The 15,225-nt window shown below is 45.5% G+C and overlaps 1 pseudogene; it reads left to right on the forward strand.

Moving 5' to 3' along the window:
• Positions 1-7,089: 7,089 nt before the first annotated feature.
• Positions 7,090-7,420, forward strand: LOC125401936 (small nuclear ribonucleoprotein G pseudogene; annotated as a pseudogene).
• The last annotated feature ends 7,805 nt before the right edge of the window (positions 7,421-15,225 follow it).

A 15,225-nucleotide genomic window follows, 5' to 3' on the forward strand; every position in this document is an offset into this window, starting at 1 on the left:
CTTCAATGTGTGTAAGAGAGTGACTTTTATAGGACTCTGAGTCAATAAACAATCAAAGACATGAATTTTATTCTAAGGGGCACAACTGGTCTTTTGTTGACGGGCACTGGTGTCTAAGTCAGTAACCATACAGACATACGTGGGAGCAATGAGAAGAAAAGGTGCTTTTTTTTTTTCATGTTAAGCATCACTGGGTTACTTATTTGCTTACTTATTGTGAGTGCTAGTGGAGGTCAGAGAACAGTTTACAGCAGTCTGTTCTCTTCTTCTACTACAAGGAAGGTTCTGGGGATTGAATTCAAGTCATCGACTTGGTGCCAAGGGCCTTAACCTGCTGAGCCATCTCACTGGCTCATGAAAAGATCTCTGAAATTGGAAGCAAATATGTTTAAACCACATCAAACATTATACAACCTGTATGTGCTGGGTTTGTTTTGTTTTACATTGTTTTTGAGGCAGAATCTTGCTACCTGATCCTGGATGATCTTGAGCTCTCTATGTAGCCCAGGCTGGTCTTGAACTCACAGAGATTCTCCTGCCTCTACTTCCCAAATATTGGGGCTGATAGACGTGTGTTTCCATACTCAGACTTACATTTTTATATATGTTTGAAATATTTGTGTAGTATCACTGGTATGTATATTTTATATTTTATTTGCCAGTTAAATATTAATCCAGATAGACACAAATGTCAAAAAGCATTAATTAGTCATACATTGTTACATCTATAAAACTAATTTTCCTGACTTCACTTTAGCAGTTTTCTTACTATGTTGCTATAGTAACGATGGTCACATAATTTGTTTCCCACTTACAGTAATAATCTAAGTAATTAAATACCCAAAGCAGCAATATGCAAAGAACTTGATAATATGCTTTTATAGAGTTTGTAAAGGAAATGTTAAAATTTAAAACCATGTTTTTAAAAAAAAATAATTTCTTCTAACAAATTCATTATTTAGCTACTGTGGTACAAAGGAATTGAACCTGGAATTCAGCAAATACTAAAGGTGCACACTGCCTCTCAGTTCTGCCCCCATCCCCCAGAATGGCATGTTCACACTAAAAGCTCAATTATAAATTATAATTAAAGGATGCAAACATTTAGATCAAAACAGTCTACTTTATTGAAGAGACAGTTAAATCTTACTGCATCTTCTAAAATATCAAGTTAATGACAATTTCAGCATTTCACTCCCAAATAGTTATTACAATATTAAAAAAATGAGTCTTACGCCTCACACAGACTGCATCCAGATCCACACACCATGGGACCTCATTACCAGCGCCCACCTTGGAGCATCTGCACTTTCTGTGGAACCTCAGCCGGAGCTGAGGCAGTGGAAAATGTGGGCCGGTTGTCCTCTCCCATTCCCAGCTGGAAGGAAGCTGGCTTTCCTGTCCCAACTCATGCCCCACACAGTGGCCTTTCCTCTGCTTAGCAGCATATTTCGTGACATGGTTTTCCTTGCTCTCCTCCTTTTTTCTATTAAAATGGTCTGAAGCACAGACACATGCCGAGAGGCGTTTCCTAGGAAAATGATGAGCTTTTTTGGCTTCATTCAGACCCAGGTTATAGGGCTGAACCAATAACACGTGCTGTAACAGGCGACTAAGCAGATCCACACAGCTCATGAAATGTGACCCGAGGTTCACAGGAAGGCCCAGAACCTCCTCCCCGGAACAGTGGTTCAGTAGTCACTTGTTCAAGGCCGCTGGTGGCTCCTTATAGAACCTGACTATTGTCAAGAATGAGAGCCTGCTGTGTATACAAACTTAAGAGTGATGTGTAATATTGCAAGATATTCCAAGGCTGGTCACTGCAGGGCACATCCCAGAAGTGCCTGTGCCCTTTAGCTAAAGGCAGTTTTATGCGGTTGCCGTGTGTATTTTTCTTGTTTAAGCCTAAAGTGTGTTTTCAGAATAAAAAGATGCTCTTTGCTTCTTTCTCCTGGTGATCACGAAGTGAACAGGATTCTTCAATTGCTGGATGTTGATGTGATATTCTCCCTCACCATAGACCCAAAGTGATGAGGCCTCAAGACCATGAAGTAAAACCTTTGAAAATGTGAGTCTAAATAAATCTCCTCCCTCTAAATGGACCTAGGAATTATGTCACCGCAATAGAAAGCTGACAAATGCAGTCAGGCTCTGGGGATAAGGCCACGGATACCCTCCAGGCTGGGGATAAGGCCACGGGTACCCTCCAGGCTGGGGATAAGGCCACGGGTACCCTCCAGGCTGGGGATAAGGCCACGGGTACCCTCCAGGCTGGGGATAAGGCCATGGATACCCTCCAGGCTATGATTTTCTGCCTACTAGACTCTGCATCTGGCTCTTAACGCAAAGTGATTCCAACTTCACTCTGCCCTTCCAAGCACAGCACAGACACCTTGGTTACTAGTCCCGGGCTTCCCTTAGTCTGGAAAGTCATGGAGCTCACTTACCAGTGCATACAAGGCCCTCAGTGAAATACCACTGCCTCCTATCTCCAGCTGCTAGCAACCTTTCTCCTTCTCTGGCCCATCATGTGTGGGTCAGAGTTCTCCAGAGGACAGCTGTCCATATGAGCTCAGTGGACGGGCAGACAAATCTTCAGGGAGATACAGACTTATTCTCAGGGGTTAGTTCCCATGGCCACGAAGACAAAGAAGCCCTAAGACCTGAAGTGAACTGGCTAGAAACTGGGAGAGCAGAGCGGGTAAAATTCAATCAAGTTGAAGAAGCAGGGTTTAAGGTCTACACCTAGTTTAAGTCCACAGACTTGAACCCAGTGATGATGGCAGATCCTTCCCTCCCTCCCCCTTTGGGAACCATTTGTCTAGATCAGTGGTTTTCAATTGTGGGCCACGACCCTTTGGAAGCAATATCCTGCATACCGGATATTTACATTATGATTCATAACAGTAGCACAATTACACTTATGAAGTAGCAGTGGAAATAATTTTATGGTTGGGGTAAACACAGCATGAGGAACTGTACAAAACGGTCAAAGCATTACGAAGGTTGAGAGTCACTGCTGTAGAGGAAGTTGCCTTCAGAGACACCTTGATCAGGACTCCAGGCCCATCGCCCACGGTTCTTTGGGTTTTACCTTCCTGAGTATCAGCTACATTGTCAGCGAGGCAAGCTGATTGCTAACTATGTATCAGGTTCAGACACAGAGAGCTGGCAAAAGGAGAACACGCTGCCTGTACACTTCCAGCAAGATTTTTGAGATCCATCTAGGTCAGATAAAGTCACATATCCTCCCTAACTAATAGCTTACTTGAGGTATGGGAAAATTAACATTTGTGTGGGGGGTGGGTGTGTGGGTGTGGGTGTCTGTGGTCAATGGTGGATGGAGTAGAATAGAACCTGAAAGTGGTACTAGTCTTACAGACACTCACAGAGGAGTGATTGTGCCCAAGATTCTTGGATTAAAAATTGAGCATTGTTAAGAAGCTGGGTTAGGAGGGAGGAGTGTGGTGGGGGCTCCACAAAGTGTAAGCAGCAGGGAAGCAAAGCTGCTTGGGATGGCTGAGAGAACTGTGGGTAAACAGGCCCTCGATCATCTCATTCCATTAATGCCATCTATTTCCATTGCTCCGCAGCCAAATTTCCCACATGCTCACCCTTCACCCATGAGCCCTCAAAGCAGTGGTTCTCAAGGGGCGGAAGTGTCTCATTTTGCATCAGGGACAGGACACTCTCACATCTGTGAGTTGGGTTAACATTAATTGACCTTGCATACTGCTAGGTTTCCTGATAGAGTGTGGAATCAGACTTTGAAGCCTGTACGACTGAATCTAACCCATGGTGTCTCTGCCAGGTTAACTGTGACTCCGAGGGACCCCTTGCAGGCTAGTCAGCCAGCCTTCCTCAAGGGTCCCCTCTCCGCACTGCTGTGTTCCACTGGCCACCCCCTTCCTCCGTGTTCTTCATCTGGCTTTGCAAGTGAGAAAACTGAGGGGCCAATCATGACCTGGGGCAGGAACAAAGAGACAGTGATTGACCCCATTTATGCGACCACAAAGACTCACATTCTGGGCCTCTCTGTGTGTTAGTAACATCTACCTGGACAAACTCAGTCCCCAGGAGTCCCTGTTTGTCAAAGAAAGTATTAATCAATAAGTGTTTGTGCTTAGTCACACAGGGTCAGGGGTAGAGTAGCATCAAATGGCTCCCACATCTTCACTAGGTTGTTTGATTCTTTTGTCCCCTTGTTTCCAGCCTCCGGGTGTCCTTATCTCCTCCATGTGCCCAGCACAATAGGGGAGCTATGAGTCAGCAGAGATGTGTCCTTTACGGAAGCCAAATAAGGGACTGAGCCCTAAAACCAGCAATAAACCCAACAAGGTTTTATTAATTCAAACAAAGTGTAGTCTGCAGTTGGAGGGTGTCTAGGGCACATCAGCCCAAATGACTCTCAAAGGAAGAGGAAAGGAAAGCCGGGCTGCCCACCTCTGTTTATAGGGAACAATTGTTCTCCGGGTCCAAACCACATGTCCATAATAGGGAAGAAGGATGCAGCCCTATCAGGGAGTTTTTATTCTTAGGACCGGAAAAGAGCAAAAGCTGTTGCTCAGGCCTAAAGCGTGTGGCTTTGGACTTCCCGTTTCCCCCTCCTCTCCTTGGCCCCAGCCCCGCCCCTAACCCCTGAGCTTTTGGTCTTGGCTTGCACAAAACAAACAAACAAATAAAAAAAAAACAACAACAGAAAATCCCATCTTGATGACGTTGAGATAAGGAACCAGCACCTTCTTAGGGATGAGGTGAACAGGAAATTACAGGGAACACAGCCAAAATCCCCGCTGTCTGGGCTGCTAAGCTGGTGGAGCCGGGGTGAAGTGCAGAAGTCAGGAGCCAGCCGCCTTTGTGAGACTTCAAAGTCCTGAAGGGGCTCTGATCTCTAGGGTTGGCCTTTAGAGTCCCTGGAACTATAGGTACAACTGAGAGAGATGTGGCAGCTTCGCTTCTGGCTGTGAGGAAGGCAGGTAGGAAGTCTCCTCTTCCTCCCCTGTAGCAGGGGCAGCAGACACACAGCTCTTGATGGCCGCCCTCAGACAGTCTTTCTAGGAGAATGCACAGTAGGGAGCTTCCCTGGGCTTTGGGTGCAAATAGAACAGTGTTCGCTTTGTGTTCTCATTTACTCCCTGCCAAAGCGTCTCCATGGAGCGGAAGGCTATGCTGCCTGCCTCCCCCGGCAAACGTTCCCGGTCCATTCCATGCCCACCATGGCCAGGAAAGCCACCTCGCAGGACACAGGATCCATGGAGAGGAAATGGGAATGGTTAGTCAAACGCCTTGCAGAGTAGGGCAGTGGACTGAGAAGAATAACTCTGGCATTTGAGGGTAAAAAGAGCTCCCTGCTCCCCGCGGACCAGGATTATTCCCGCGGACCAAGCTCATTCCTGCGGACCAGGCTCGTTCCCGAGGACACAGACTTGCAGCTGTCTGCCACAGGCCATCCTTCCCTGAGGTCTTGTCAGTGACAGCTGTCTAGAGGAGGCAGGGCTAGCTTTGCCATGTGTGGGGTATGCTTCCAGACTTTTCCCTCCTCCTGCCCAGAGCATGTGACTCAGATCACACTGGCATTCAGGACAATTCTGAAACACAGGCATGTCTCCTGTACTAATTGTCTATAAAGTTTTGTTTTTGTTTTTGTTTTTTCCTGTCTGAGGATTGAACCTGGGGTGGGACGCACACAAGGCAAGTGCTCTTCCGCTGAGTCACAGCCCCAGCTCTGTCTTACATAGTAAGACTGGAAAGCAAAGGTGGCATGTAATTGCTTTGTTTTTGTATCAGGGTCTCACTGTGTCACCCCAGTTGACTTGGAACTCATTATGCAGTCCAGGCTGGCCTTGAACTTGTGGGTGGTAATCTCCCTGCCTCTGCCTCCTAAGTGCTGGGATTATAGGTTGCATCCTTATGCTTGACTCTGTGGAGTGTACTTATAGCCAGCCTTTCCTGGTTGCAATATTTACAATGTAGGACACTTAGAGGTACGGGATACTCCCTGAGGATGACATAGTCTAGTAGGGTAACTCTAACCATGAGACTTTGTCAATAAAAATCCAGATCTTTACATATTTCTTTTACAGAGATCTTACTACAGGACAGAGGCCAGCACAAAAACTCATGAGGGCATGGTGGATGAACGAAGTGTATTATACATACATGGTATAATAGCCAGCTTTTCCCTCACTTAAATACCGGGGAGAAGCAATGTAAAGAGAGGAAGATTTATCTGGACTCTGTCTTAGTCAGTGTTCTGTTGCTGTGAAGAGATACCATGACCAAGGGAGCTCTTGGGAAAGAAAGCATTAATGAGGGGCTTGCTTATAGTATTAGAGGGTTAGCTCGTGATCATCACTGCAGGCAACAGACAGGTATGGTGCTGGAGCAGCAGCTGAGAGCTTTATAGCCTGATCTACAGGCAACAGGAAGAGAGAGAGAGAGAGAGAGAGAGAGAGAGAGAGAGACTGGGCCTGGCATGGGCCTTTGAAACTTCAAAGTCTACTCCCAGTGACACACCTCCTCCAACAAGTTCACACCTCCTAATTCTTCACAAACAGTTCCACCAATGAGGGACCAAACATTTAAATACATAAGCCTATGGATGCCATTCTCAGTCAAACTATCACAGGCTCTCAGTTTTAGAAGACTCAGTCCATTGCCACCATTAGTCCTGGGCCTGTGTAAAGCAGAGGATCATGGTAGATGAGCATCCTAACCTGGAGCTGCTCACCTCCAGGTGTGCGAAGAGGAAGGGACCAGGCAAGTTAATATTCTCCAAAGACCCTGTGAGCTACCACCCCTTCCTTCCACGGTTCCAGCACATACCGACTGACTATTCAGATTCTGAATCTGTCAGTAGTTGAGACCACTGCTCAGCTCGACAGATCTGATGTCGTGGACACACCCTCACAGACACACCCAGGAGTGTGCGTCACATCATGGACTGCATAAAACGGAAGATCTGATGCATGCTACAGCATGGAGTGATCTTGAAAACATGAAACCAGAGGTCAGACATCAGCGCCCAGCCTGCCATGCGTGCGTCTGTAAGGCCGCCTGCTCCTTTCCATTGTGCCAAGCCCGCTGAAGAGTCGCCATGAGCAAGGCCCACTCTCCCGAACTGAAGAAATTTATAGACAAGAAATTATCGTTGAAGTTAAATGGTGGCAGACATGTACAAGAAATACTTCGGGGCTTTGATCCCTTTATGAATCTTGTCACTGATGAGTGTGTGGAGATGGCAACTAGTGGGCAACAGAATAACATTGGCATGCTGGTCATATGAGGAAACCTTAGAAGCACTGGAAAGAGTCTAAACAATGGCTGTTCAGCAGAGGAGTTCACATACTTCCCCGAAGGAATGTTTGACTTGGGTGTAGAATTGGGTCATGTACATTTTCATTAAAAAAAAACAAACCCTTTTTGCTAAATAAACTTTTGTTATACTCAAACAAAACAAAACAAAACAAAACAAAACAAAACAAAACAAAAAAACATGAAGCCAGGCACAAAAGGCTGCTTCTTGTTTGAGTTCACTTATATGATATATTTGGAGATAAATCCATACAGACATAACTCAAATGGATGGGTGCCAGCGGCTGCGGACACGGGGAATTAAGTCATGGTTTAATAGGTACTGAGTGTTCCTGTGAGGTGGTCAATAAATTCAGGAACTAGGTATAGCTGATGTTCACACAGCATCATGAAGTACTAGACACCACTGAGTCGCTGACTCCAAAATGGTCATTTTGGGCTGTGCTTATAGATCAAGGCGTGGGGAGGGGGACTTGCTTGCCTATGTGCAAGGATTTGGTCCTCAACTCCACAGAATGAAACAAAATGAAAATAAAATAAAATAAATAATTTTATGCTATATAAATTTCACCTTAGCTTTTTTTTTCTTTGGAATAAAAAAGAAATTGGGAAAGGCCAGATGGCTCAGTACATAAAGGTACTTGCTGTCAAGCTGAGGACTTGAGTTCAATTCCCAGGACCCCTTTGAAAACAAAACAAAACAAAACAAAACAAAAAAACAAAATAGATTCCTGATTCCTGAGGGTTGCCATCTGATTTTCATACTCATACTCATGTTCTCTCTCTCTCTCTCTCTCACACACACACACACATACACACACACACACACAAGGAATAAAATGTAACTAGATAAAGGGAGTCACCTGAACAATAGTGTTTTAATCAGGGTGGCTCCCAGTAAGCCCCACCGTGAACTTTTGGTCTCCGAAGCGCTCTTACTCTTCTACCCAGGCCTCTCCTGCACCCGCAAAGTGCTACCTGCTCTTGTGGCCATCATCATCTTCTGTCCACACAGGACTTCACCAGGGCCACCCACAGACGTCTGCCTCAGTTTCCAAGTCCAAACAATGAAATACAAACATGTATATAGGCATGTATATTACACACACACACACACACACACACACACACACCACACACACACACACACACACACCACACACACACACACACACACACACCACACACACACACCACACACACACACACACACCACACACACACACACACACCACACACACACACACACACACACACCACACACACACACACACACACACCACACACACACACACACACACACACACACACACTGCCTCCTACTGATGAGAAACTAGCCACTCAAGAAACAGCAAATTTTCTTCCTTTCCTTCCTTCCCTTCCTTCCTTCCTTCCTTCCTTCCTTCCTTCCTTCCTTCCTTCCTTCCTTCCTTCTTTCTTTCTTTCTTTCTTTCTTTCTTTCTTTCTTTCTTCTTCTCCTTCTTCTTCTTTTGGGTTTCTTAGACAGGATTTCCCCGCTCTGTTTCCCTGTCCTGGCTGCCCTGGAGCTCACTCATTAGACCAGGGTGGCTTTGAACTCCCAGAGATCCGCCTGCCTCTGCCTGCCGAGTGCTGGGATTAAAACAGTGGTTCTCTACCTTCCTAACGCTGCTACCCCTTAATACAGTCCCTCCTCATGTTGTGGTGACCCCAACCATAAAATTATTTTCACTGCTACTTCATAACTGTAATTTTGCTACTGTTATGAATCATAATGTAAATATCTGTGTTTTTTGTTGGTCTTAGGTGACCCCTGTGAAAGAGTTGTTGACCCCCAGCAGGGTCACGGGCCAAAGGTTGAGAACCACTGGATCAAAGGTGTGGACCACCAGGCCCAGTTTTAAATACAGGTTTTCAGGACTCAAAAACAGCACTTGTTTGTGTCAATGTCATTATGAGGACACACACTGAAACATTCGAGACTTTTGGATGATGGCATTAGTAATGACAAATTAGCTTCCTTTGCAAATGTTTGCTTGGTATTTTAAAACCACTCCATGGTAAATGTGATTTCCATATGATTTTAATTTTGGTGATGGAACCCAAGGCCTCTGCCTACACAGCACATATTCTCTCACCAAGCCCTGCAGGTAAACCTATTTATTTACTTTGTGGTTTTGAGACAAAATCTCATTATGTAGCTCTGGTGGCCAGGAACTTACTGTGTAAACCAGACAGGCCCTGAACTTTTTGACAGACCTTCCTCCTCCTAAATGCTGGGGCTAAAAAATGTTAGACCCTACAACTGGCTTTGTGTGTATAATTCTATCTATCTATCTATCTATCTATCTATCTATCTATCTATCCATCCATCCATCTTCTGTCTGCTTATCTATCTATCTATCTATCCATCCATCTTCTGTCTATCTATCTACCTATCTATCTATCTATCTAATCTATCTATCATCTCTCTCTATCTGTCTGTCCCTCTACCTTCCTATCTATCTGTCTGTCTGTCTGTCTATCTATCTAATCTATCTATCATCTCCCTATCTATCTGTCTGTTCGTTTTTCTGTCTATCTGTCTGTCTGTCTATCTATCTGTCTATCTGTCTGTCTATCTATCTATCTATCTATGAAACAGGGATATGAGAAACAATACAATTATCCCAACTTTATAGTGAGAGAACTGGAGACTGAGTATTGAAATCAAGGCAATTTATTTTAAAGCCTTACTAAGTTTGGAATCGTCCTAGAGAAAAGTCAAAAACCCCTAAAGTGTCAACTCAATTCAAAGCACATATTTTTATATTCCTTATTGCATTTCTCTGCCTCCTGGTCCTCACTGGCTGGGTTTTTCAGGAAGATATAATCTTCCCATCATTGCCCTTTCTCCTGATTCCCTAAGATATTGGTTCAAGATGAAAAGTCTTATCTAATGTATGGCCTGGGGCTTGAGATCCCCTCCTCCGTGGTGCTGAGCTCAGTCTTGTAGAGATGGCCTGTAACTTCTCAACTCTATGATGAGCCTGGACAAGCAGGCGCTAGCTGCTCCTATGAAAGACAGGGCCTAGTGCCTGTGGCTCATCTGTGACTCTCTGATGAACTGCAAGTGCACTTCATACTGAACATGGACCAGAATAATTTATGTATCACAGCCCAAGAAAACCACACACTGACTATATAGCCAGGGATGACCTTGGTTTTCTGATCCTCCTATCTCTGCTTCCCCAGTGCTAGGATTGCAGAGCTACAACACCATGCTCAGTATTATGTGATGCTGGGGACCAAACCCGGGAATCCCTGAGCTCTAGGCAAGCACTATACCCACTGAGCTCTGCTCTGGTCCTCTTGATGTAATTTTAAAGAGATGCCAGGTAACGGTAGCTTGCTCAGGGGTGACAGACACTGATGAGGAAGAATTTCCATCCTAGGGAACTTGGGCAGTTCATAAAAGAGAGGATGGCCCTGCCCTCATGAGAGGTAGTGACCTCTCCTGGGACACACATAGCATTAGGAGCTGTCACGAAGCTGTACGGAAGCGTGAGGGAGGGCTGTCTTGATGCCACCTGGAGGAATCAGGAGAATTTTACTGAAGACACCAGTCAATCCCGTGTGTGCTGCAGCCAGTCTCCCCGTTGCTCTGTCCCTCCGGATGGCTCCTTCTTATGAATCTTACATCCTGCCGATGACATTGTTTCTGTGATCTATGCTGGGTGCTGCTCACCTCCCCATGCACAGACCACCTCAGTGAAGAGCCAAATCTTTGCTAAGACAGTAGCTGCTGTGCCTTCAGTAAGCATGGCATCTTTGATTTTTATTTTGCTATTTTTTGAGGGTCTCATTATGTGGTCCTGGCAGTCCTGGAACTCACTCTGTAGACCAGGCTGGTCTCACATTCACAAAGATCTGCCTACTCTGCTTCCTGATTGCTGGGATTGGAGGTGTGCACCACTAAGCATGGCTAGAATGGCATCTTTTAAAAGGTGATATCAAACCTGTGGTGGTTTGAATGAGAATCTCCCCCCACCCCACCACAGGCTCATATATTTAAATGGTTGTTAACTAGTTGATGGAACTGTTTGGGAAGGATTGGGAGGCATGGCCTTATTTAAGGAGGTGTGTCACTGGGCCTTGTGGTTCAAAAGATTCCTGTGATTCCCAGTGCTCTCTGTGCCTGGGGTTGTGGTTGAAGATATGATCTCTCAGCTGGTCGTTAAATGCACCATCATGGGCTCTAATCCTCTGAAACCATAAGTCACAGTACACATTTTCTTTTATAAGTTGCCTTGGTCATGTGTTTTATCACAGCAATAGAAAAGTAACTAAGGCAAAACCCCTCCCTAAAAACAAAAACAAAATCCACTTTGTATGAGTTAATGTGACAAATATATTTGGTGCATGGTTAATCATAAATGTAGAATTTATGATAGAATTAAATAGAGTCCAACTTTCATAATCCCCATTTTTCTTCTGTTTAAAATGACATAAAATCATTCTATTATGTTTTAAATATGAAAATGGCATTGCTGCATGAAAAGTATAGTTTTTAAAATTAAAAATAAACAAATAAAATTAAAAGGTAATGTCAGGCAGGAGTGCTGGCACACATCTGCAATCCCAGCACTAGATCACTGAAGTAGAAGACGCGAGTTTGAGGCCAGCCTGGCTATGTAACAAGATTGCTTCCAAACAGTTAAAAGTTATTGATGGTTATGGCTTCATGTATTGAATCCACTGGGACTATAATGGCTATGTCAGGATCGTCCTTACTACTTAATTTTAAAATGTTTAAGATGCATCCTTAACAGAGTCACTGCTGTAAACTGGGGATGGTGACTGCATAGCCAGCAGATTCACACGTGAGGAGGACCAAGGGTACACACATACACACTCACACACACGCGCACACACATGCACACACGTACACACACACACGCATTGAAACTTGCAGAGACATCAAGTTCATGTGCTGTATCAAAGTGGGAATAGAATAAGATATGTCCCACATGATTCACTTCTGTTTGGATAGTAGGTACAAGGCTGAGCCCTGAAAAATCCATTTTCTGGGTTGGAGATATTTTTTTCTTCCTAGAGAATTGAAGGGTGGGTTCAGAAGACTCTTTAAATGGCACTGTTTTTTTTTTTCTTTCATCCTTCCTTCTTTCATTTGCTTTTGGTTTTTTGAAACAGAGCTTCTCTGTAACTTTGGAACATGTCCTGGAACTCACTCTGTAGATCAGGCCGGTCTCAAACTCACAGAGATCTGCCTGCCTTTGCTTCCAGTTCTGAGATAAAAGGCATGCACCACCATGCCTGGCTCATGAACACCATTTCCAACTGGTCTTCAGAAAGTCTTGCGGAGTTAGGCCTCATAGCAAGTAAGGAAGAAGCGCAGAGAAGCCGCGACTCGGGCAAGCTGTGAGGGCATTTCCTCCTCCGCACAGGAAGTTTGGAAGTGATCGGTTCAGGGCTGGTGCATCACCCCACTGGCCAGAAGCCACAACTACTATCTTATTACACTGTGGTTTCCATTTCTGAGGCCCCAAAGAGCTACTGACACTCAGCCATCATCATGTCTGTGGTCCGGGAAGCAGAAAGGACAAACAGAGAGAGACGAAGGCCTCTTCGAGGAGACAGTCATTTCTGTACACCTACGTGTGTCAGGGGGCCTGGAAACTCTGGTCTCCATTTTGGCCCCAGTGTCCCCAGCTTCTCTTTCTCAGAGTAAAGCTCTGAAATGCATAAAATAAAGCGCATGAGATGGCAAGGTAATCAAATTATATTGAAATATGGGTCTGGCTGTACTGGCAAAGGCTTTGAGGTTTGTTTACCCAGTTAAGAGTTTCTTGGGTTGTTTAAAAGCAGAAGGACAGTTGACATAGAAAACTTCTCAGGGACTGGAGAGATGGCTCAGTCAGTAAAGTGCAGGCCACACCAGCACGAAGACCTGAGCTTGGGTTCCCAGGACCCACGTGAAAAGCTAGGCAGGGGAATCCATGGGGAGCTTTGACCATCTCTAGCTGAGACGATGAACTCCAGATGTAGGAAGAGGTCCTGCCTTAGGATATAAGGTGGAGAGAGGCTGAGGAAGACACCCACTGTTGACCTTTGACCTCTGCGTGCACATACATACATACACAAACGGGAACACACACACACACACACACACACACAAGAAAACCATGTCAGGATGGTAATATTCACTCACCAGCGCTATGGCAGACATGGGAAGGTTTGGTCCCTCCTTCTCTGCCTCTCGAACATCTCTCATTTGTCTGATAAAGCAGAGCATCAACACACTCACCACTTAGAATAGAGGCCATGGCCTATGATGCTCCTCAAAGAACGTGTGTTGAAGGCTAGACTTTCATCATGGCATTGCTGGAAGGTGGCAGGACCTTTCAGAGGTCTGGTTCAGCAGAAGGAAGTTGGGCTGCTGGAGAAGGACCTCAATGGAGATATTAGGGCACCTGCCCTGTTAATATTGGATGTTTCTCCTTGGGTGTGAATGTTTATTTTTAAAAACTCACAATGTATTTCTTAATATAAAAGGTTTCTCTTTGTCTCACCAACACCCTGGGTGTGTGTGGGGTGGGGAGGGTTCCTGGCCACCAGGAGGCAAACAGTTTTCTCTGCCACCGTGAAATGCATCTCACCACAAGCCCCAAACCAGCAGGACAGACTAATCGTGAACTGAAAGACTGTGAACTATGACCTCCATAAACCTTTCTTCTTTTTAATATGACAGCCTCGGGTATTCTGTTACAGCATGACGAAGCTGACTAACAGCCACCGCAAAGACCAGGTCCAATATGCCAGAACATGGAGTTCAAAAGAAGGTGATTTCTTAAAGGAAGGGGAAAAAAGATGAGGGGAGGGAGAAGTATAAGATCTATTCTGAAAGAAGGGAGACAGGAGTGAGTTTGGTGAGGAAGGTGGAAGGGTCCTGGGTGTGGGGAGAGCAGGAGTCTCCTAGGAAGCTGTAAAGAAGCTGGCTGAAGAGAAGCGGTGAATGGGGAGAGAGTGTGGGTTTGAGCTCTGAAAAGTGAAGACGTGAAAAGGGGCCAGAAAATGTCTCTGCATACCCAGGTTGGCGGGAGACAGCACCGAACATAAACGTGGAGGATAAACTCCAAACATCTGGAGGGATTGTTCCTGAGGAGAGAGTAAGAGCCAAATTGAAGGGACTCGATGCTACCAATCACGTTTTGTTTCTTTTAAAACAAGGAGGGCTGGCATGGAGACCGCTGCCATTCTGGATAATTGACAGAGTGCCTGGCCAGCCTGTGATCCCAGCACTCGGGGTGAAGACGGGGTTAGGAAGAAACTCAAGACCCATGGCTCCACTGTAGCCAGGCTCTGTGTTGATGATGGCCACATCACCACCAAAGGCCATCATCAGACTTGCCCTCTGAGCCATCTTGCCGGCCCCCAAACTCTCCCTGAAGTGTGATTCTGCCCTCTTAACCCTTCCCTGGGTTTGCACTGTACCTCACTCCCTCCTGCTCATACGTGGTGATCCACGTGTGCCAGTCTCTTCCTAAAATCTCCAGCCACCATTTTGTCCCCGTCTCACATGACGGGGGATGGGTGGTGCCGGAGCGACTATCCCCATGTGGTGGTCTGGCAGGGGTGGTGGTGAGCTCCGATAACAACATGCACTTTATTACTCATTTACATTTAATTAAAATTTTTAAGATGAAGCTTTTCAATGTTGTTCAGGAACTTGTGGCAATCCCCCTGTCGCTGCCTCCCAAGTGCTAGGATTACAGACCTGCGCAGACACCACACTCAGCTCTAATTATTCATGTTAACGTGTACTGTTTAGCCTTGATCTTTATTTACTCCGCTTTTCAACAGAAATCCATTGTGCAAATAGGAGCGAGGGAATGAGGGAAAGGACCGTGGGTGAGGAAGAGAGGGGGGAAG

The sequence above is a fragment of the Myodes glareolus genome, chromosome 5 (assembly GCF_982192425.1).
Source record: "Myodes glareolus chromosome 5, mMyoGla1.1, whole genome shotgun sequence".
Taxonomy (NCBI): Eukaryota; Metazoa; Chordata; class Mammalia; order Rodentia; family Cricetidae; genus Myodes; species Myodes glareolus.